General features: G+C 39.2%; 1 long non-coding RNA gene across 1 annotated transcript; it reads right to left on the bottom strand.

Moving 5' to 3' along the window:
• Nucleotides 1-937: 937 nt before the first annotated feature.
• On the bottom strand, nucleotides 938-19,817 carry LOC124226159 (uncharacterized). Its single transcript, XR_006885213.1, has 3 exons — nucleotides 19,719-19,817; nucleotides 9,848-10,050; nucleotides 938-1,256 (listed from the first exon to the last, which is right to left on the bottom strand). It is a non-coding gene; the product is annotated as an uncharacterized LOC124226159 (long non-coding RNA).
• Nucleotides 19,818-23,849: the final 4,032 nt, after the last annotated feature.

Genomic DNA, 23,849 nt, shown 5'->3' with positions numbered 1-23,849 from the left:
TTTTAAAATTGCACACATGTTTCTGGGGGGCTTTTTCAGTAGTCACAGAGAATTTGTCTTGAATGCTTTATTAAGGAGCTGTTGCTTGTCACCAGCCAGTGCTAATGCGTGTAAATATGTACAGACTGCATACATTAACGTGGAATTGTCAGTGGCTCCTTAGGAGCGTGAAAATGACATAAAACCAGAAATCCTTCAGTCACCTTCCTTTAAGATCCCAAATCAAGTGTAAGATGTTTTAAAAACTGTTTCCACCCTCCAGGCACATCAGTACAGAAATAAAAGAACTTAGTCTCTATTTCCAGTTTTGTTTTACATTCTTAATAGTGAGAGTTGCTCACACCATAGGCTCTCAACTGAGAGGAACTTGTGCACATAGCACACATCACTGGGTAGAAAGATGACTTTGTTGTAAGGCACGTGGGACGAGGGATGTACCAGGTTTGCAGTTATTGGCTTCACTCTTTTCTAGATGTTCATTTCACCAGATGTGCAAAGTCATATATTCATTTGAGAAATGTAGAGAGAGGCCAAATGATTTAGAGCTGTGCTGTCCACTACGGCAGCCACTAACCACAGGTGACTACTGAACACTGGAAGTGTTGCTAATATGAACTGAAATGTGCTGTAGGCATAAAACACACACGGAAATGTGAAGACTTAGTTTGAAAATAAAAAAGCATGTAAAATAGGGATTACGTGCTAAAATGATAACACTTGAGACTAAACAAAATCTATTATTAAAATTAACTTCACTTTTTCTTCTTAGATTTTTTCATGTGACTTCAAGAAACTTTAAAATTACATATGTAGCTCACATTTGTGACTCACACTGTATCTACATTGTGCTGTTTTAGAAGGGCCACCAGATCAGGAAATGTGCATTTTAGTTGTTTAAATGTATTTATTTAGTCAGAGAATATTTATTGAACTTCTGTTATGTGCCAGGCATTGGGCAAGATGTGGATTTAATGGTAAGAAAACAGACCAATGATATATGGCTCGCATTTGACCTCTGGCGCCTCAAGGTCTGCTCTCTCTCTTTCAGCTGCTACTGCAGAAAATTCTACTCCTTGCCATCTTTGGCTTGCATCCGGGTGTCTGGTGCTCATCTCTCGCTTTAGCCGGTAGTGAAGTAATGTCATCTTCTGGTACCCAGCTCTGTCTTGAGGGGTCAGGAAATGGATCAATAAAGGTACTTGGACCCCAGAGAGCACAGTTTTGGTTTTTCCTTCTAAGTTCAATCTTCATGGAGTCTGCCATTTAACAGGGAAATATAAACATTAACCAAGGGATCATGCACCTTAAAAATATGAATACGAACTGTGTTAAGTGCTGTGAAGGAAAAGTACATGCATCAGAGTGAGTCTGAAGGCAAACTCTAAGGGATGAATATGAGTGGATCAGGGTCATGGGAGTCAGTGGTGGGGAAAAATGGGGGTAGAGAAGAAAAACTCTGGGTAGAGGAAAGAATATATTCACAGGCTTGAGTTGAGAGGGAGCACGCAAACTTCCAAGATTGGAAAGGAGGCCACTATGGATAGAATACACAGAGTGGCAGAGGAGGGACTTCTGAAGGTTGTGGACCAGACCATTAAGGGTCTTCTAGGCCCTTGTTACTTGAGGTGTCATCTGCAGACCCCCAGCATCAGCTCAGCAGGGAGTTTGTGATCAGTGCAGAGTCGCGGGCCCAGCCTGACATATCAAATCAGAATCAGCATTTTAAAAAGGTCTCCCGGTGATTTGTATACCCATTAAAGTTTGAGAGACATTGATTTAAAATTAATTAAAGATTTTTAGTCAATGCTTACAGCAATGGAAAGTCATTGCAGAATTTTTGGAGGTTGGTGAAATGATCAAATTTGTATACTTTTAAAAGGTTGCCCTGATGTGGAGTGGAAGAACAGACTGGGTTGGGTGGGCAGAGTAGAAGTGCCATGACCAGGTGGGATGCTGGTGCAATAAAGCGAGAGACAACAGTAGTATGGACAAGAGTGGAGATGGTCTACACAGAGAGAGTGGAATGGAGAGACGTTAATTGCAAAATTACTGGGCCTCCTTTGGTGGTGAACAGATACAATGGGTGAGAGATGCCCAGCACGAGTCCCAGACTTCCAGCTTCATGAATGGGGACATTCTTCACTAAGGGAGGAACTCCCAGAGTAGGATCAGATATGGGGCTATTTGGTAAATATAATGAGTTTGGCTTTACTTATATTGAGTCTGGAGTGTTTTTGAGACATTCAAGTGGAAATATGAAGAAGAGGGTCATCCTCTTCTCCACACCACACACATACATCCTCTCTCTCTGTGTGTATTTTAGCCTTCATTTCTCTCTTTAGAGTCAGCCTGCTCCCTCTCCACTCGAGTGTTTGAACATATTCTTCCCTCTGCTTGGAAATGTCTCTTTTTATCTCCATTCCTCCTCTTTCCTACAACTCCTATTCACCTGGATTACTTGTATGTGTGTGTATGTACGTGTGGAGACAAGTTCTGAGGTGGCAATATAGATCTGACTTTGGGGGAAAAGAATAAGTCACCCAGGGAGAGATGGCTGGGCATGCAGTCTCAGTCCTGACCATCCCGTGCACTGAGCATATGAACTTCTAAAAGTTTACTCACCCGAAACAAAAAGGAAAAGGGATAATAATGAATATCTCACAGTGCTAGGATGGGAGTAAAAATAGATGCATATAAAAATATTTTGTGAAAATGAAGTATATTAAATTATACAATATCATGAAATGTTTTGTCCAGGTACGATGGAAAAAGATACAAAATCAAGTTGCTTATTATAGAGTCTCAGTTTCCTCATTTATTGAAACTAGGAGTTAGAGAAATTTAGCTCTAAGATTCCTGCCTGCTCAGTCTAGGCTTAAGCATGAAATATTTTCTCAGTTCTGCAAAAGCACAATTCTTTCCACTGTCTTTGGTTCTATGGTGTATGGATTAGGTTCCTGATCCTTTGTAGAGATGGTCAATATTTTATATTTTTTCTGCTCTTTAGTTGAAGTACACATTCAGGACATGGAACGGCAATATTGCCTGTGCTCTTTACAAGGAAATTATCAAACATTTATTGAGTGTCTGCTCTGTGCTAAGCACTGTGAAAGGCAAAAGAAGAGGCAGGCTTATAACTTAATTAGGGAAATAAAGCTTTAATGTATAAAATGATTCTACTAGAATAAAATAACAATAAATACAGAAATGTCTTGGGGCAAAACCTGATTTATTGCCCTGGTACTTGGAGTAAAGTTTTATGGCATGGTACACATGCTAAGAGCATCGAGGTCAGAAAAAGGGGGCACTATGGTCAACCAGAATAGTCTGGCTGAGAAAGCTAAGATTTTCGCATGATGAGAAGAGGTGAAGAGGGTGTCTCCTGTGAAGGGGATTGTATGTACAAACCCAGAAATGGGAATGTGTATGCATGTCTTCAGGGTATGAGAACAGAAGTCTAATTACCGAGAAAAATCCATGTAGAGAAATAGTGAGGAATCAGGATGAAAATGAACATTGCATATAAAATAGGAGGTGACATTAATATCAGGGTAAGCAGTTTGAGCTAAGAGATATAAGGTAATTCCCTGTATTTGGGAAAAAAAGATGAAAAAACTCACAAAGTCTAAATCATAAAACCCAAACAAAAATGTAGCTTTAAAGAAATTATCTAAGCTATTCTTTGCATGTATAGGGTCTACTTTCTCTTTTTCAATTGGGCATGGCAGATAATGTTCTTCACATATGTTAAATTAGGAGTGTGAGGATATTGGTACACTCAGAATGCAGATGCCTATCTAAACAGAAAGACAACATATTATAGGATCCAAATGTCTTCCAATTGTTTGGATTAACTATTGCCCACTATCAACAGGTAAAGGATGAGAGAGACATGGCAGAATTGGAGGTGTGGTATATATTAGCTCTACTGTGTTTCTGTAAGCTTGCTGTTGTAGAGAGAAAGCCCTAGAGAACAAGGCATGAGTTTCCTTTCAATGAAGAAATCCTTTGATGTGAAAGAGCACCCTGACCTCTGACACAGATCTCATATTTCTACAGCGCGTTGTGCCATATCTTTCTATGATACCAATGGGTGTAAAATAGCCTTTCTGTGTAAATGAACATAAATTGGCAGAAGCCACCGTAGAGTCAGTGTTCCATTTCTCCATATCTACCCCACCATCCTCTATCACCACCGGCCCCATCATCAGAGAAACCTGTGACTAGAAGAAACCTACATCAAAGTTTTCCTGTACTCACTTTCCCTGAAGCAGACTTCACTTAGGAAAGTAACTGACTATTTTTAAAGACAAATAAAAAAAGCACTGTCTGAAGAAGACTATATAGTAATTTATTTCCAGTGATTTATAATACTTGCAGGCTAGAAGATTCTGTCAATGCTAAGACTAAAATTCGTCTAAGGTCTTGCACTTTTTTTACTTTTCTGCCACAGTTTGATATTACCTTCCTTCTTCCAGCATGTGAGCAAAGCCACTGTGCCATCTCTATTTTATAATTCACTCTGGGAATCATAAAGACCAATTCAATTCGATATATATACATATCAAATATGTATATGAATATGTATATATATAGTTCTGGGACCAAGAGGAAACCCTAAAAAGTACCCTTTCCCTCCAAGGATTTGCAGTTTAGTTGGAGAGGCAGGACATTTATGCTCTAATTGATATTTGGAAGTCCCAGGCGGTCTATCTTTTAGGCCAGATGGAGAGTCTTAAGCCACGTGGTCTTTAGGAGATGAATGGCTGGCTGGAATGGTGGAGGAAAGCTTCATGGAAGAGCAGTGGCTTGAAGAGTGAAGAGTAAAATCTGAATAGGCCAAGGAGAGCAAAACAAGTAATAAGGTGAATGTCAGAGGATGGTAATGTGGTGACTGCTGATAGATAAGGTCTTGAAATTAAGTTGCCTTCATCAGAGCACTGCCATCCACCTGAAAACAAATCTTCTCTGGCGGCTGCTTTGCTACAGTTACCCAGTCTGCCTTCCTATGCCAAGCTCTCTTCCCAGTTACAGCAAATTCTGCCTAGATTGAAGATGAGAATGCACGGGCTGCCCCTCACAGTGGGACCAGAGAGCAAAGAGAGGCCAAAGTCAAAGAGGAAGTTTTCACCTTGACCCTCCTTGATCTACCACCAGACCCTCATCATGAGCCTCCACTCCCTCCAGGGCCCAGCAAAGACTCCTAAGGTTTCTGAGATCCTACGGTCTTTCCATTTTCTCCAAGTGTTTGATCTTTAACCTGTACGTGACTATATCAATTTTAAAACGGGAGAAAACAAAAATCAAAACCAAAACAAAAAATAGTTCTTTTAAAAGCCTGTTGTTCGGTTTCATGCAAAAGTGAATACTTTTGCTATGCTGCTTCTTTTCGTTCTTCCCCTCCGCTCCGCAAGAAGTGCCCATTTTAGATTACAAAGTACAGGCAAGCACATGCACACGCACACACACACACACGCTCGCACACACACACCAAAATTTAGATTCTGCCCTTTCTAATTACAAATCACCACCTGTGGTAAAATTATTGAAAAACAGATGAGCTTTTCATTCTAGCAATAGCCTTAAAACAAGCAGCAGTTCCAACTGCCAGGGTGATGTATAGACACCACGGAGGGCAGATGAGGGATTAATTAGGTCTGTCCCTGCACATTGCCAGGGGAGCACTTCTGTAGAGGTGATTGAAAACTAGAAAGAGTGGCATTAGTCTTCATTGTTGGTTAAAGGCAACAAAAATAAAGATGCAATTGAGTTGACAAAGCTTGAAGGTATGTGGCTGAATCATTTGGAGGTGTCAAAATGATCAAACCATAATTAATTAGCTAAAGTGCTCTATTTAATCCCTCAACTTTAATGAAGAATGCTGCATCGAAGAACAAATAGCAAAGGAGCTACCACTGGTTTCTGATATTTGTTAGGTTTGGAGGGGCGGTAGTTTGGGGAGAACTGAAGTTTTTCTCGGGCTGTAATGATCAACACTGCTTTTAATCTTATTGTCATTTCCCTTTCTCTTAGAGAACAGTGGTGTTGTTCTCTGCATTTCTATGAGGGGAGCAATTACAGGCATCCAACTCTCCCTGCAGACTGTGAAGTCTTTTTAAGGAGGCCTAGAAGACTGACCCAGGAGGTCTTTGGCTTTTGACTACTTGCAGATTCCTTCTACAATTTTCTACCAAATAATGGGTCTATTTTAGAGCTTTAGGAATGTAGCTTTAGACCATAAAATCATAAATAACTCCTAATTATAATTAGGAAACATTAACTGAATGCCTACTATGTTTAGGGTACTGCTTCCTGAGCTCCAAAAATATTTTCACATGAGACAAACACATGATGCAAAATATTGCCTATAAAGATGATGATTTCATTTTTTTTCCCTGTTGTCTGTAAATTTTTAGCCCACACTATTATTTTGTAAATGGGATTCTGAGCCCAAAGGGAGCAGGAAACAGCTCTGTACTGTTCTCTTTAGATGGGGCCTAACTTGAGCCCCTAATGGTTCCTTGATGAGGCTCAAGATTCAACCAGCTCTAACTGAAGGCAGAACTGAAATGTATTAATATTTAGCATTTTAATGAATTGGCTATAAATTAGCAGATTTCCTCTCTACTGTTATGCAGAATTTGTCTTTATTGGCTATACTTTAGCACTGGTTACCATTTTCAAATTTGCAAAGTGCTTTCTTTTCTTTATTATAAACTATTACTGAAAAGACTTAGGAAAAATGCCAACATTTTACAAAATAAAATAAACAGATGTGAGGACAAGATAATCAGTATTCAAAAAAGCCATTCTTTTTAGCTTGTCAGCCTGCCAAATTACTAAAACATACAGAAAACCCCTTAGAATGGGGATTATCTGAAGTGTCATCTAATATAGATTTCTGCTAAAAGTAGTGTCCCCTCTCTTTTTAAGGATCTATATTAAAATCATTGTTTTAGTAACTTTTAAAATATAAATCACTATTAAAAAAGAGGGAATTAAATCATCTTGTTAACTATGTCCAGGACAAGTATTAGCTCAAATATATTAATTAGTTAACTAAGTAGTTTAGGTATTTATTCTCTATAAATATCTTCTTGCCTAGAGTAATAACGTAAAATAGTATAATCAGAAAGTGTCCTTTCTTTTCTCCCTCTCTGAACAAGTAAATATGGAAGTTGTGTATTTTGTATTTGAATGCTCGAAATTTTCTCTTGGAGAAGAGATATTGCCAGAGAATTGTAGAGATTCTGTCCTTACTGTCAAAGAAAGAAATATTTCTAATTGAGAATGTTTCCAAAGAAAAATCACTGGGAAGTTAGATAAACAGCGATCTTCCGATTTCTATACTTTCCTTCCCTGTCCCACACATTAACCTTGCTCCAGTCCCCAAGGTTTTTTTAGCCTGTGGTCTGTTTGTCACAAAATTATCTATTTATTTGTTTCTTTAATATTTCCACTTGAACTGTTTCCATCCATGTAATAATTAATCTGTCTTCAACATTAAGACCCTTAGGGACTTGGACAATGTTCTTGAGAAATGTCAACTGGAAAGTGTCACAAAGCAAGCGAAAGTTATAACTGAGATGTGAATGCAGGGCAGGGTTTCACGATCATTCCACATACCATGCACCCTCTTCAGTGGTTTCCTTTGCTCTTGTGACAAAAACAAGCCCAGGGCCACAAGTAACCTCAAGCACTTAATGGCGATCACAGTGGTGAAGACCCCTTAGATACTCAATGCAATTAACATATCACCACGTACTTTAACAAGGTTGACAGATAGTAGTGGAGAGAATGCATACCTTAGAACATCACCCACCTTACCTTCATTCCACATCTATGATCTCCCGCAATAATGTACTAGACACTGAGCTACTACTTAAATAACAACCATTGTTGTTAATAACATCTTACACTTAAATGCCACTTTCTTTTTTCAAAGTGCTTTCATAAGCCATCACGTTTGATCCTCAAAGCAACTCCGTAAGATAATTGATATTACTGTGTTTTACAGATCACTCAAAAAACAACTCACACAATTTCTCTAGCTACTGTATCAGCTAAGGGCACATCACTCATCTTCTATCTATTTCTATCGAAAGGAAGTTTGGGAGTAAACATCTTGCCTCGTTTAAATCCCAAGTGCAACTTCCTTTTATAGTTCGTGTTAAAACTATCATTAGAGGTGAAAAGTATTTTGTGAATTCTTGAGGTGTTTACAATGTATGTTTTGCTGCTTTTTTATTTTGAAAAAGATGTCTGACTATGATGATAACTTGTAAGTGGCTGAAAATACCAATAGAGTCTTTTCTTCTCTGTACAGGGAGAGTTCCAACCATCCTTTGGGGAGCCTTTTGCTGGCTCAACATGGCTGCCTTTGCTTCAGAAAAGGAGCTTGTGCTATTCTTTGTTAGTAAGCAACAAAATGTATGTGCTACTACCGGTGGTGTTTGGAGTGGGAAGGAGATTGGAAAATGGTTATTTCTAGTTTCCTTCTAGTGAGCAAGGAAAAGACGTTGTAAAGGAATGGCTGATCAATTAGTTCCAAATCCCAGAAAATCTCCTACAGAGGAAAAGTCTTGCTGTGGGACCAGCAGGTTGCCCTTCAGTTGATGCTGAAATGAAGAACACATCTCATTCTTTTGCAAGGAGTAGATTACCGGCAAATGAGAAGAGGAGGGGGAAGCTGACAAAAGGATCTTTCAACAAATAGGTGGAAAATATTTTAATTTAGCCTATCGTCCTTGTCTCCTCCCTGCCCTCTTCCTGCCATCCTATTTCCACTTGCCTTTTCCCAGACCACTTGCACTGGCAAAGTCTGGGAGTCTAAAGGCATGAGCTCCCAAATGTCTTATTCCTTAGTCTCATTGGAGTCGGGTTCTTAAGCAAAATGTAGGACGGTAAGGATATCTGTGAGTGTGCTCTTTCAGTCTATAGCATATATAGGAAAAAGGGTCAGTAACGTATTTCTGTAGCTGACATGTAACAACACACGCCTGAAGAGGCTTGGGCAAACTGCCAAATTATCTAAGTTACCTGGCAATCAAGGATCTTTGCAAGACATCCGTTACATTTCTATCCTTACACATGGTCCAGAACAGTGCCTGCATTTGAAAAGTGCAGAGTGCCTGGTAGCTCTTTAGTCCGGTTAAACCAGTTTCATACTCTTGCTCAGATGGCGAGGCTAGGCCCTTTATTTTTTTTCCCCCTGAGTTATGGAAGCTATTGTGCAATAATTTTCTTTGCATCTTTGCAGCACTTTTCTGTTATTATCTTGACATATTCACTCATAATAAAGTTTAAGTGCCAGTCAGTCTTAAGAGAACACTGAATCTATGCATCATCTTAGAGTTCTGACAGCACATGGCTTTGGATGGGACGCAGACATCCTTTATGCCTCTCTCTGATTTCCTCCTCCAGGCTCCGGCTCTGTTACACTATGTCTCTGAGTTACTACTTCCTGTCGCAGTGGTGTTCCTTTGTGGCTGGATTTCTGCTACACCTATTTTTTTCTGGATTTTTCTTGGAAATTGCTATGTGATTTTTTTTTTTTTACTTTTTAAATCAACAACCGAGCTTTATGTTGTTGCTGTGTGTTCCATCTGGAAGACATAAGATCGATAGACACAGTCTCAAAAACTGTCAAATAAAAACAAATGCCAATCCTCCAGTTCCTCTTTCCAAATCCCAAGGTACTGCTAAAGACCAACATATGTATCCACAGCTCGACACATGGCTTGAAGAGACCAGAGAGAGAAGCAATGGTTACAGATAACTTGAGAGGTGGGTAAACACAACACAAAATGCAGTGTCTCTCCTCTCTGGGAAAATACCAACTACTCACCTTCCATTGGCGTTATCTGCCCAGACGGCTTGAAGGGGGGCAGGACCTCTAGCTCAGTGGTTCTCAGCTGGTCTGATTTTTCCATTCCAGGGGACATTTGACAATGTCTGGAGACATTTTGGTTGACTGGGAATTTGCTAATGGTGTCTGATGGGTAGAGACCAAGGATTCTGCTGAACATGCTAAGATGCACACAACAGCCCCTGCAACAAAGAATTATCCTGCTCAAAATGTCAATGGTGCCAAGATTGAGAAACCCTGCGCCAGAGCTCTAGGCATGAAAATAAGAATTTAAGTAGTCAAGAGAGAATTTCATTCATTCATCTTCTGTAAGATTTTCTCTTTTATCCATGAAATGTCAATTGATGAGTCATTGCACTTAGCAATTTGCATGTATACACTTGGAGGAAATATGAGAAGATGGAACTGAGCATGAGTTGTAAAGTCATCTCCAATCGTCTGCTCAAAGTTGATTTTTTTTCCCCCAGGAGTCTCATTAAAAAAAAAAAAAATCAGTTTTGAAAATACCTTGAATTTCTTTGTCATGACTAATGGTTTTCTCAAGCATATTCAAAGCAATTTGTTTTACCCTGACAGTCTTTGCTATAGTCCATGTAGTTCACTTTTTCTGATTATATAGATTTGAAAAAAAAGATTAAGTTCCAACTTCAGGATCTCTGGAGTGAGTGAATAAGGAATACCAAAACTATAATGGTTCTGGGGTGGGGATGGGGAGATGGAGGTGAAAGAGGTAATTATTAATAAAATGTCTACCATTTATTGGATATGTACTATGTACCAGGCACTATGCTACATTCTTCATTTATCTTCTTCAACCCACACTACACTTTGAGGTAGATATTATCTCCCTCTGTTGTGGGTGAGGAACCTGGGGCTCAGGAAGGGCAAGCCCCCTGCTGAAGGACACACAGCTGGGAGGAGCAGAGACAGATTGCTGATCTTGCCCTGGTGACTCCCGAATCCCTGTGTGGGTCTCATGTCAGAGACTCAGATATGCCTTTGCTGGCGCGTGGAGAGATGACAACGCTTGTTCAATCCAGGGGTAAAGAGCTCTTTGCTTTTGAGATCTCTGATCTTAGCATAAGAATCACAGACTCACAGAGCTAATGGGGGCCTCAGAGATTTTTTTTTCCCCTGAACTCTTTATATTACATATGGGGAAATAAGGTCCAGAAAGGAAATGTGATGAGTATTACACCCCACCCCCGATCCTTTGTCTTCCGATTTGTGTCACCAATGAGTGCCTGGAAGTTTGTAAACAGGTCAATGGGGAGATAGCATCTCTCCCTGGCCACGCTGGAGCAGGAAAACTCAGCCAGCTCCTCCTGCTGGTGTCCCTGCTTTGAATTTCAGGGAAGGGGACCCTTTTCTCTGGAGTTCCCTTGCTCTCTGCTTAGACAAAGCCTCGTTTATTTACCTGTAGGACACCAGACAAAGCAGTCAGTTTTGTATGAGGAGCACAAGCATTGCAGACGATTTTTTTCCTTCCTTCTTCTCTGCTTGGCTGGTTAAAACTCACTAAGTGCTAAATCATAATATCAGTGGGTTAGGATTAATTGTAATGTTTATTTTGGTACATTTGCCTCAGGATCTGATGTGTGTTTTCACAAATTTAACAAATAATTTTACCTAGAATACTAGACACTGTTCAGCCCCCATTAGCCACGGTTGGATTTGAACCAGTGACCTCGAGGTGAGAGGCCGCTCATCACATTACTGATGCCCCAGGCCACAGAGTTCACTTGCTGGCTGTTTCTTTAATGTGATTGCCAACAGCAAGATCAGCAGTGGGAATTCTCGCCAGTACATAGATCCTGAGGTCTCAGAAATTCAGCATTTGAGAGCTCTTCTTTCTGCCTTAGAGTTTGGACTTATTAACTAGCAACATTGCTAGAGAAACTGCAGAGGGATAAAGGATGGTGTACATTCAGCACTGCTCTCCTAGAGAAGAAGTAGGCTATCAGGTTATAACCATCTGATTTCCTGTCAGGCTGGTTGATGGCTCAAGTCGCCAATGCCCATGTTAAAGGAAATATTCGAGAGCATTAATGATTTGCCGGTACCAAGAGATGCGATGAACAGTTTAAAAATACTGCCCCTCGATGGGAGAAAATGTATTTCTATTAAGGGACCAGAATTGTGCTACGCTTGTTGGAATTTTTGCTTGTGCACAGGAATTTAGCTCGAGGTCTATGTCTGTCACTAAAATTGACAACTGCCTATGGCTCTGCACAATTGAAACGTAGATCTTAAATTTCACATCATTATCCAAATAAAATATATCTGCCAAGGGGGACTGGTATTACACAGTTAGAGAACTGTGATACCAGTTGTCTGATTAACATATTGAGAGGAATATAAGAATTCCTCACCTATTTTCCAGAGGGAGGCCGGCTGGGGAGCTCCGGTGAAGTGGACTAATTGATCAGACTCCCTGTACTAGGTACAGAGATGCCCAGCAACGTGTCTGGCTGGTGGAGGCAGAATTTGCCTGTGATATATAATATCTGTAATGCAAGAAGAAGGGATGGGGCACAAATCAGACATTCCTTAATCCTGTCATCTAAAAGGGAAAGACGGGAAATCATTGGCCTCTGATTAACTGGTCCCTTGCTGTTGGGTCTTGGGTATACTCAGGAGTACTCAGAAGGAAGATGCACACCTGAACTTTCTCTTCTTAAAACCTTTTCATAAGATCCAACATCCCGATAACTCTGACTTTGGAGTACTCATGAAAAATACCAAAGCCGTGGAATACTATAAACGCATCTTTAATTTAATTTAAAAACTTGGAGGGAGTTGCTTACTCTAAAAGATGCATTAGCAGTCATTAGCAAATGTGTTGTCTCTGCTTTTCTCTCTATGTTAAGGTCACATGTTTTCTGGCTTTCTGCTCAATTCTAAACTCCAATGGGCAGGTTAATACCCAAAGTCTACATGCATGTGACTCATAGGTTTAGAGCACAGCAAGTTACAGAATCTCAGATGTGTTTAGTTTCTCAAGCTGGAAGGAAACTTAGTGATCAATATTGGTGCACATTTTTTCTTGTTCCAGATGAAGACACTGGGGTCCAAAGTTTGAAATGACTTATCGTCTAACGAGCTAATGACTTTTATAATGAGCTTTAAGATCTAAACACTGGTGAATAACTGTTATAATTATCCCCATGGTATCTGAGATTCATTCTGCCTTAGTTTAGCCTTGCAGAAGGTTTTTAGAAGTATCGTCCCATGATAATTTTCATCAGCTTACAATCCCTTTCTATAGTTACTGGTGTATTTATGGCATTTCATTCAAAATAGTCCAGTGCCATTCTCACAATGGTAAACTCATGTCTCATCCCTCCTTCTCCTTTTTACCAGTGTAATGTGGTTTAGATCTTGATCTTTTGCATGGTGGTGGGTTCAGGCATGGCTTAAGAATGTAAGGCTGCAAATTCCAATCTGGCCTTTTTGTTAAGTAACTGTGAGACCAGAGGCAACTCACTCTATCTCACTCTACTTCTGCTTCTGCTTCTTGACAGGACGTAGAACTTCTCACGTGTTTCCTGAATTGTGATGAGCAGAAATGAGCAAACACTTCTTTTATCATGATTTTAGAGAAAAAGGCAAAGAGGGATAAAGAATATTTTGCATCAATCTATCTCTTCTGAGTCTCAGTTTCCTGATCTGAAAAAAGTGAGAACAGTACCATCATCTTAGGTTAATTTTCAGGAAAGATATAAAGTAAAAGCACTTGGCATCCTGATTGACACCTAGAGATACTTCAGGATCCTTCTTGCCTTCGCAATCACTTCTGCTTTTTCTGGATTTCAACATAAAGCATTATCAATACCTTTACATGTGATGATCTATCTTGTATGGCAGTTAGGAGTAATTCCTTAAAATCCTAACCAGATGGTAAATTCTTGGGGAATGTAGTCTTATATATATTCTTATGCGTCTTATATACATTCGTTTCCTTACAGAATCAAGCACGATGCCTTGCTCATATATATGTTCAGTACAGTCTGTCTTTACTTACCAATGAGTGGGAAGATATATTCAGGCTTATTGAATATTAGTCCTTCTTGGTAGTAATATTTCAGATGAAGAATTAACAGACTGGCTCTACTTTGGATTATATTAACTACAAGATTGTGTAGACTTTCCTTGGTATTAGAATCAAAAACTGATGAGGCATTTTTTTCCATGCCATACCTCATAGGCCGTGGAGTAGACAAGGGCTTGGCACATTATGGCCCATGGACTGGCTGTCATTTGTTTTTATAAATAAAGTTTTATTGGAACACAACCACATCCATTTGTTTATATATTGTCTATGGCTTCTTTTGCACTACAACGGTAGGGTTGAGTAGTTCGGACAGACATTGCACGGCCCAGAAAGCCTAAAATATTTACTATCTGGTCCTTTACTGAAAAAGTTTGCTGATCCCTGGTACAGACTAGACTAGACTAGATAGACTATACTATACTATACTAGAGTTTCTTGCTGCCAATGAGGGAAAGAATATAACAAAACAGAAGTAGAGAAGTAATACTTTAACTTCTTATTTTTGCGTGACTCATTCAAATGAGTTAAGATTAATGTTGATCAATTTGTCTTTTAAAGGTGATTATAAAATAAAATCCATATACACCTACACATATTGAAATTTGTTGTTAGAGATTCTGGTTTTTCTTTAAAACCAGCAAAGCTCTAAGGAAAAAAAGAACAGGCATATCATGATTTCTTGGAATTTACAAATCACCTTAAGAATGTGTTTTTATATATATGTTCCTTTCCACCAACTATTCCACATTTGTATTACACTACCACATCTATAGGCAAGTGGTGAAACCAGATAGAAATGAAAGTTTGAATTGCTTTCACTTGCCAGGATTCCATAAGAGAGTTTTGGATTCCAGGAGCCCATGTCCCAACTCCTGCTATTCACAGGGCTATGTGGAAGGAGTTTGTTACGTTGATCCAATAAAACAATTCTGTACACAAGCACAGGCTTTGTTTACTTTGAAAGCTCACTGAGTGTCATTTTTGTTGTTGCTATAACCTTGGGAATTGTGCATCTCCCTGGAGGAACGTTGGAAGGGTGGGGCCTATAAAGAGTTAAGAGAAAGCAAAGAAAGTGAGAAAAGAGACAGAACTCCAATCCCTTGGGCATTCTATTTACTTTCCTTTAAAAAACATGTCTCCTGGTCTTTACTGAGATTCATCAGTACTTTTTTAAATCATAAAATGTGTTACCCTGTTTGGGACCTGAAAAATTTTACAGTTCCTACAACTTCCCTGTGGGTCTTAAATTTAGTCTGATCAGTATTCATCTTTCCTCTGAAGAACAAACAAAAACACAGTCCCACCGGGAAGATAGAGGATCTTAAGCATGAATTAGGCTCCTTTTGTTCTTTTGCTCTTTCCTTCCCTTGAATCCATAACCTAGCTCTCTCAAAGCAAAATTACTAGCAAGTGACATGAAACAATAAAGCCTCAGCCATTTGAAACCTTCCTAGGAAAAGGAAAGTAGTGGGATTGGGAACAATATCAAATTATTTTCCAGACAGCCTTAAAAATATGTTTTTTAAAGACATGCCATCAGGATGGAAGAGAAACAAAGGGCAAGAATGAACAAGCAAAGCAAGGAAACAGATCAAGGATTTGAAATAGTTGTAGACTTACCAATTGGATATTAATTTTGGCAACACTGCCCTAGTATCGTGTGCATTTCTTTTGAAGGTTACTAAAAGACAGAGAGAAAGAGAGAGAGAGAGCTGACTGACCACGTACAAAGAGCAAAGAGTTTGGCAACACCCTAGTTTGCCATGCCAACAAATTAATTGAAAGACGGAAGGAAGAGGATTCCAGAAAGAATAATTCCCTTTCCCTGATTGTATCTGAACAGGAGTCATTTTCTTAGATCATTTACCTAGAATTGGAGACTGTAAGACAGCTTGCGTCATCCTCTGTGCCTTCTCCATCCCTCACCACCCACCACCAGTTGGGTGAGAGACTGAGTTGAGTAAGCCTAGAATCACTTGAGAACTCATTTTAGTCTATCATCTTTCCTTCAGAATCCTTAGGTTACTATTTTTTTTTCTAAGACATCTTGGAGAAATCACCTATCCTTCCTTAACTGACTAGTTTATGATTTTAATGAGCTGGATTTGCTTAAGGATTTAGTTTTAATTTTTACAGTCTTCCACTGCAGATGCTGTGTGTCTCCTTCCTCTCTTATCTGACATAGAATCAGAAGGCTTGTGAGAAATATCTCTAGTGCTTTCAAAGGGGGGAAAATATGATTCTAGCTGGGATCCTCATATTCCTTACGGCATAGGCTAAATATTCCAAACTGGTCCAGAAACATAATTAGAATGCTGGGGTTGAAAGAAAACCTTGACTTCATATAATTCAACTTATCAACCTGGTTTCTATCATAGCTTTGTTCACACGTTAAAGGAAGTCAAGTTAACTTCTGTCAACATTAAGTACCATGAGTGCACCTTGGCACAACGGAAAGCGCACTGGATGGGGATTCAGATGATCTGGGATCAAATCCTAACTCTGCCACTTAAAGTTACAGGATGGTGGGCATCACTTGAGTTTTCTGAGCCTGAATTTCCTAATCTACAAATGGAGATAACAATTCCTTCTCTATCTACTACATAAGGTTATCACATAGGTAGCATGAAGAAATGAATGCAAAGGCAGTTTGTAAACTCTAGATGAGGTGCTATATGAAAGCAAGCGCTTCTTCGACTCCATCTTATAAAGTGGCGTGAGGTATTGAACAAGGATGTGGGGAAAGTGAGTCATGGTTTTAAGTGGTGTTATGACTTTCACATAGGATGCTATCCATAAACACAGCCTGATTTCTTTTTCAGATAGAAACTAAGTTTTTTGTGCTATTTACTTGGAAATGGGTGTGGGAGGGGAACAAGGCCAGGAGGATTATAAAATTAAGTCCCTTAATGCCTTTTCCGATCATCCCAACCTTGATGTGCCACAAAATTTTGTGTTTTATTTTGCACCCCTCTGGAAAATAATTAGATCCTTCCCAATCTTATCTCAGAAGAATTTATCTTGTCTTATACCTCACTTATTTTAAATATATTTAAGTGTAAGTTTTATATTCTGCATTCATTTGTTCTGGAAAATTTTGAAATTTTTAATCAATTCAGAACACTGAGACAAAGGGAACCACAGACACTTTGGGACTGCTAAACTAACGATTACATTTCAATTGCAACATCTTCTGAGGAAAGACACCCCTGCCACATCCACATAATCTGGGCTTCTATAACATCTTGAGTCTGTCCCCACCAGTCTAATTTCCCTCTACTGCTTGTTTCAAGACACAACTTACAAAGCCATGAATCTAGTGGGAAGAATGTCTAGCTCACAAAGTGAGTACAGAGTATTTCTTTAGTGAGTTTCAGGTGAAGTGCCCATAAAATTAAAGTTACATGGACTCTTCCTCATCTCCAGTCAAGCAGCAGAGTGACAATAACCTGAATGAAACGGTTTGTCCCAATTGAGTTTGATTTTGAATTTGAACCCTGATAAGCCGTAGGTATTATTAAAGCCCCTTAAATTAACAAATCAGTCCAATTTTTTTTAAGCATGTAGAAATCCACAAATAAGCTCAGAAAGCTCTAAGTAGTGTTTAACGGAGAATTCTTTTGGCCTGTGCATCTCAATTTTATGAAGCCGACTTCAGGAACTATCAGCTGTTACAGTAATGCGATGACCAATGAAGTCTAATCTCCAGTGAAATCAAGCACATGTAAGAAAGCATAGGAGTTAAATCAAGAGCTGGGTTAGTTATTTTCCTGCAAAAGAAATGACACGCTCAAAAAAAAAAAAATGCCACATAGTATGGTATTAATTCATGCTGTGTCTGGAAGCGGCAAGTGTTAAGCTTATTACCATATACTGAGCCCTACTCACGCTCTTTTATGGGGACTTCGAATTCATTAAGTTGCATTACTCTAAGAAGTACAGATTTTTATTCCCATTTTAAAGATGAGGAAACAGTAGGTTAGAGAGATTAAACACCATGTTGAAGTTTATCCAGCTTATGCATGGTTAAGTTAGGGGTCAAAATCAAGAATGAAAAGATCAAGTGTTCAATGACAGTTTAATAAGAACCAGCTTTCCTGAAAACAAAACTGAACTTCCCTCGCATCTTACTTGACATTCATTTCATTCAGTTTTTCACCTTTCACTCTCTTATTCATTCAAGTGTTCCGAGTGCCGACTGTGTTTTTCACTGTGTTAGACTGAGAAGACTACGAAGAAAAATAATAACTTTTGCTCCCTAAGAACTTAGTTTGGTAGGAAGTTAAACATATGAACTGTTGCTAATGTACAGAAGAACTCTGCTTGTCCTCTGAGATCATAAACCAAGTTCTCCCATATACCAAGGAAATAAGGTAAATTGAGTAACTATTTGGGGCATATAAAGAATATTTCTCCTTTCTCTGTCCAGAGTTCATGGGATGGCTTGACCATCACCTTGAGCTTGAAAGAGCATGGACATAGGCCAGATAGCAATGAAGTGGAGAGGGAATTTCTTCTCATTTCCTGGCAAAGATAACTTCTGACACTGATGAAACAGACAGATCCTCAAGCCCAGCCCCAGCAGTAGTAACTTAATATCTCATAAAACTCTTCCATATGATAATTTTTTATAGATATCATCAGAGAGGATTCTCTTAGATGAATAAAGATGCATGCTCTTAGATTTATCAAAAAAATTCTACACAAAGGTAGAAGTAATGGAGGAAACAAGCTACTTTCCATGACTTAGATGTTGGACACCTATGGTCTTTAGGAACATTTTGTTGGTGGTCTCTGACATGCATGCTATGAAAGCTGAAATTAATTTTCATTTCCTATATGGTTTGGGAGGGAGATGAGGAGAAAAACTTTTGGGGAGAAGAATAGATTTCAACATTACCAAGGCACCCTGGTTAACTTTAAGCTCTGTAAGGCTAAAACTATGCTATTTTTGTTCATTGCTCCATCCTCAAAATGTAGTACGGTCCTAGATCCATGCCAACCATATAATATACACAGGTTAATGAAGAAACAATTTAATCTAATGTGATGATACCGTCCCAATTTGTCCTAGTAAAAACAACCCATTAATTTTTACTTTTAATGGCAGAAATCCTTTTAGGCGAATGAGAAACAGATCATGTTTATAGTTGAAAATATAAAAGTAGAGTGTTATTAATAAATCAGTCGGTTCTGAAATCAACTCCCTACGAAACTCTTCCATTTCTACACATAACGCAAATATTTATCATAATCCAAAGTGTAATAAACTCTTTAACATTTTCTCATTTTTTTGGAAAATTGAACCCAAGCTTATTTTGATATTAATTAAAAGTGAGGTTCTACCTTGGTTTATGTTAAAATCATGGCACCAGAAAATAACTATATTATTGTCCTTCAGAGACCAATGCCACTAGGATTATCGTTTATTTTGATTAGAATGGATTTGTCATTAGAAACAATATTTTCTCTCATGCCAATTACATGCAACCACTCCCATTTGAGAGACAAAATAAGTTGCTGTCGGTAAGATCCATGAGTCCCTATTTTCCTACCTTTTGTCTCATGATCATGATAAAAATTTTATTCAGCTGTCTACTTTCACTATTGTATGTTTATTTCACTATTTCCCAGTTGTTATTGTTGATGTTTTCTTTCTCCAGTTTGGGCTTCTGTCGTCTCTTGAAACCTTTTTTCCACCAACTTCAGATTAAACTGGTTTCCTTCTTTCAAATAGAACTCCCACGTCAACCATAACAATCAACAAAAGACGTCCAAAAGCTTGCTGTTACTCACCGAAACCTAATAGCTTGCTTGCGCTACCTGCCAATGTTCTTAAAAATACACAACACACCCATCGCCGTAAACCCGCAGCAGCATTTTCACTAATGGATGAAATCCTGGAACACTGAATTATCTTGAAAGCAAATGGTAATTAAACACTTTTCCTAACACTGGGGCGGAGAAGGAAAGAAAGCTAGGGATTGGAATCCATTATGTGGCTGAGGCTTCTGTCTGGTCGATTTAAGCAGATTGAAGCGGAAGCAGTGGCACATAACCGCCTCAGGTGAGGGAGCGCAGTGTTCCTGTGGGGTTATCAAACCGGCCAGGCCTTGAAGGCAGAGCAAAGCCCTTCCACTGGGAAGTTCTTCCGAAGTGCTTGCATGGCATCCGTGGGATTATCCCACCCCACTCACACATCATCTGGCTTTAAACTTCAGGCCCTCTGGCAAAGAAGAGATGCAACATTCTCTTTGAGCCCTCCTCCCTCTTATCCCGTGGTTCTGCCTTCCCCATCCCGTTTCCTAGCAGCCGCTGGCTGAGTCCTGCCCTTCTTTGCCAAGCACCAGGCTGGATTAGCTGCAAGCCAATAGCTGGGGGTCAGGATTAAGAGGCCAGCGTGCACTTTAATACAAGCTGCCTATAATTAATGGCATTATTAATAGCTTGACTGAAAAATTCATTAAAAAATCCATTAAAAATAAATACCCTTTTACAAAAGGCATTGCCTTGGGTAAGAAAAACAGAAAAAAAGATAAAGGAAAATTGATTGGTGGCTTTCGGTTCACAGAAAGACAGACCATAGTTCAAACTGATTAAAATTGAACATTTTAGATTAAGCACCCTTGCCAAAATATTCTCTGTAGTTACCCAATATGAAAATATTATGATGGGTCACATATTGAAATTTTTATGTATCAAGGCTTGGGATGTAAGACGTACAGGTAACTGCTTGAAAAAACTTTCTTCAAGCAAACGTTCTTGACCTTCAGGAATAGCAGAGCATCCCCAGGAATGTTGGTTAACTGTATCTGATTAGCTCAGAGCCCCAAATGCAACGGATCTGTTGAGAGGTGCATCACCCCACAATCTCATGACATGTTTAGCAACCTGACTATCGTCTGTGCTAGCACAGACCGATCCTTTTTACTTTTCCTTTCTTCTTTCTCTCTCTCTTTCTCTCTCTTTTTATTTTTTTTTCCTGCATTCATACCACAGCTCTCCTCCCCCATATATCTGACTCAGTAACTTGGAATCGATCTTATTGAGTTTTGCCTCAGCCCAAGTAAACAGTGTTGATGGTGATTGGAATGTCTATGGTTCAGATGTCTGCTCAGAGAAAAGTGGAGAAGGAAAGGGAAAGTGCTGGTGGGTGTGCAGCCTCTCCCTGACTTCTCCTCTATAAAGATTTGTTTGTGTTGATACTAAATCTGATCTTCTGGGTCAACTTTGCTCTGGGTCTAATCTGCTCATTGGTGTGAGATGAACATTGTCTTCCAGAGGTACAGGCGACCATGCTCTCTCAGAAAAAGATCCCATTCATGAGCCTATTTGCTTGAAGAAAGCTTTTATTCACTTCACCTGTTATGTTGTGCCTATAGAGCACAAAGCCAAGTGGAGATTAGACAATTATCTGGTTAATAGGATCAACATAGTCAAGAAGTTCATTCAATAGACATTTCTGACTGCACACCATGCACAGCTCAGCCCTGGATGCGATGAGAGGTACGGGGTGAGGAGGAAACACTGCTGCTTGGTTCGTAACATGATAAAGGAAATGAGACCTAAACACAGCCAGTAACTGACATGCAATTTACAAGCAAGGGCAGAATTGTATGGGATTCTATGCATTACAGTCAGGAATATAACAAGTTAAAAGTTACAGGAAGTGGTTAAACCAGGATAAATTTCTTGGATAAGGCAAGGTAATGTCTATATATGTTCAGAAATCTCCAATTCACCACTTTTAACCTGAATATTTTCAGACAACGTATGGCCTTTTTACCTTTTAAAATGCATTGAATCCCCTTTGTTGCTACTACAGTAAGTTGCCTCAATTTTTACTGAAGATTGTATTTATTTCTTGGAAATGCTGAGAAACTTGTTTTTATCTGGATTCATCAAGTTACCCACAGATGTTATGTTAAAATTCTGGCATTGTTTCAGCTCTCACTTTTCCCTACTTAATCACTGCTTGGCACTTGCCGAGGTCTGCAAAGTTATCAGTGCCATGTAATATATACTCCCTGAGCAGTGAGCTCCCCAGTAGAAAGATGCTGATAAAAATACCCTTTATCTGTCCATTGCCACTTTTATTGCTATTTAGCATCTTGCTGAGTATCTTCGCAAGTAGGAAACGTTAGGCTGCCCAGCCTTCTCATTCTCTTCCGTTCTCTTTCCGTAACTTAGAATCGTGGTGAATCACCCATAGAGTGCAACATTTGCAATTTTGTGAGATTCTGAAACTTCAAAATAAGCACTGTGGGATGCGGCTCTCTTGCTTACTACTCTTGGGCATGCACCCCTCAACTGATAGTTTTTTCACTTCTATGTTCATATCAATACCTACACCACCATTGAAATTTTCAAAATTACGTCCATTGGCTATTTTGTTCGTGTATACTAGACATATTTAACTAAATATATTTCTGAAATGTCTACTGATGGAATCAAACAGTTGTTTTGATATACATTGGAGACAGGCTGCATTTGGGCAGTATAAACAGAAGAATAAGAAAAGAAGTGAGGGCCGGAGGTGAGAGAGGCCCTGCAGGAATACAGCAGGATGAAGGCGAAAGGAACTTGGGGGGATTATGTCGCTGTGTAGCCCTGTCACTTAGTACCTGGCAGGACCTTGGGGTGATAGGAGACATTGGTTTTAGAAAGGAAGGTTTTGGTGGTTAAGGAGACAAGGTCTAACAAAGACTGACTAAGTTATTGGTTCTATTTTTGTTTTCAAATATTTTAATTCCAGATGTCTGGATCTGCGAGGAAGTTTTCTAAATTTCAAGCATTTGGGGATCACCTTCTATGAAAGAGGAATCAAACAAACGTAGGATGGGAGGAATGTACCCAAGATGTGGAGAAGAAGTTGCAAGGATTAGGAAATGAAGAACGTTTCAATAACACAATCATCAACACCTGCCATCTCCGCCAAGGTAAAAGACAAAACAAAGCCTAGAATGGGGGCTTTAGACTGTTGTCAGTTCGGATTCTGTATCATTCATTCATTCATTCATTCAGCATTCATTACAGCAGTCTAAAGTCGTTGAGGGTGGAGTGTAAGGTGATGATAATGATGACGATTTTCCCAAAGTTATACACACCTAAGGTCATTGGATGCTAGCAAAGATACTCAGAACTTTGAGCTGCATCTCATAACCAAATGGAAGCCAATGACGAGGCCATGTTATGAATCCAACCAAATACTGAGAACCATTGTTTAGAGTCTTGTGTTGATGGTGGTTGCTGTCATTCCAAAAGACTGTTTTCCGAATTTAGTATGATAAATTGAGTGGGTTCAGGAGTTGTTAGTTCTAAAACCTACTCAGTTTCATTAAAAAATAACTGCCAAAACATTTCATGCACAAAGTGCTAATTCTAATACTCTCCTATGTGACATACTCTTGTGAAAGAACATAGGGAAATAACTCAAACCTCTTCTCCTCAGAAAAGTATAATGGAATGCAAGTAAGTGATAGTGCGTTCTTGTTGGAAAATTTTTTGAAAATTCTTTGTGACAAAAATTTTTAGAAATTCTTTGTAGAAGAAAAAAGCCACATGCAAGCAGGGACTCTGCCATGCTGATCATTGTATTCACAGCGGTTAGAACAACGTCTGGCATAAAGTGCCTGATCATCGACGTTCTCTGAATATGAAATAGACACTGCAGTGTTTAGGACACGGTGGTTGATAAACATTACTTTATGGCTTATCAGAGTCACTAGGTAGTAAAAAGCATTCAATTTCTTGATAAAATGGCTAAATGAGTGCTTGTTACAGGCGAGATATATGATCTTACGTGCCTTATGAGTTACCAAATCTGACTTCTGTCTTAAAAGAAGGGGATTTGGAGACTAACACCACTGATCTGATGTGGAAGTGGAATTATTGGAATATAAAATGGCTCTTCCGATTGCACCATTC

The sequence above is a fragment of the Equus quagga genome, chromosome 15 (genome assembly GCF_021613505.1).
Source record: "Equus quagga isolate Etosha38 chromosome 15, UCLA_HA_Equagga_1.0, whole genome shotgun sequence".
Lineage (NCBI taxonomy): Eukaryota > Metazoa > Chordata > Mammalia > Perissodactyla > Equidae > Equus > Equus quagga.
The sequence above is the reverse complement of the archived record's forward strand: the minus strand, read 5'-3'. Positions and strand labels throughout refer to the sequence as shown.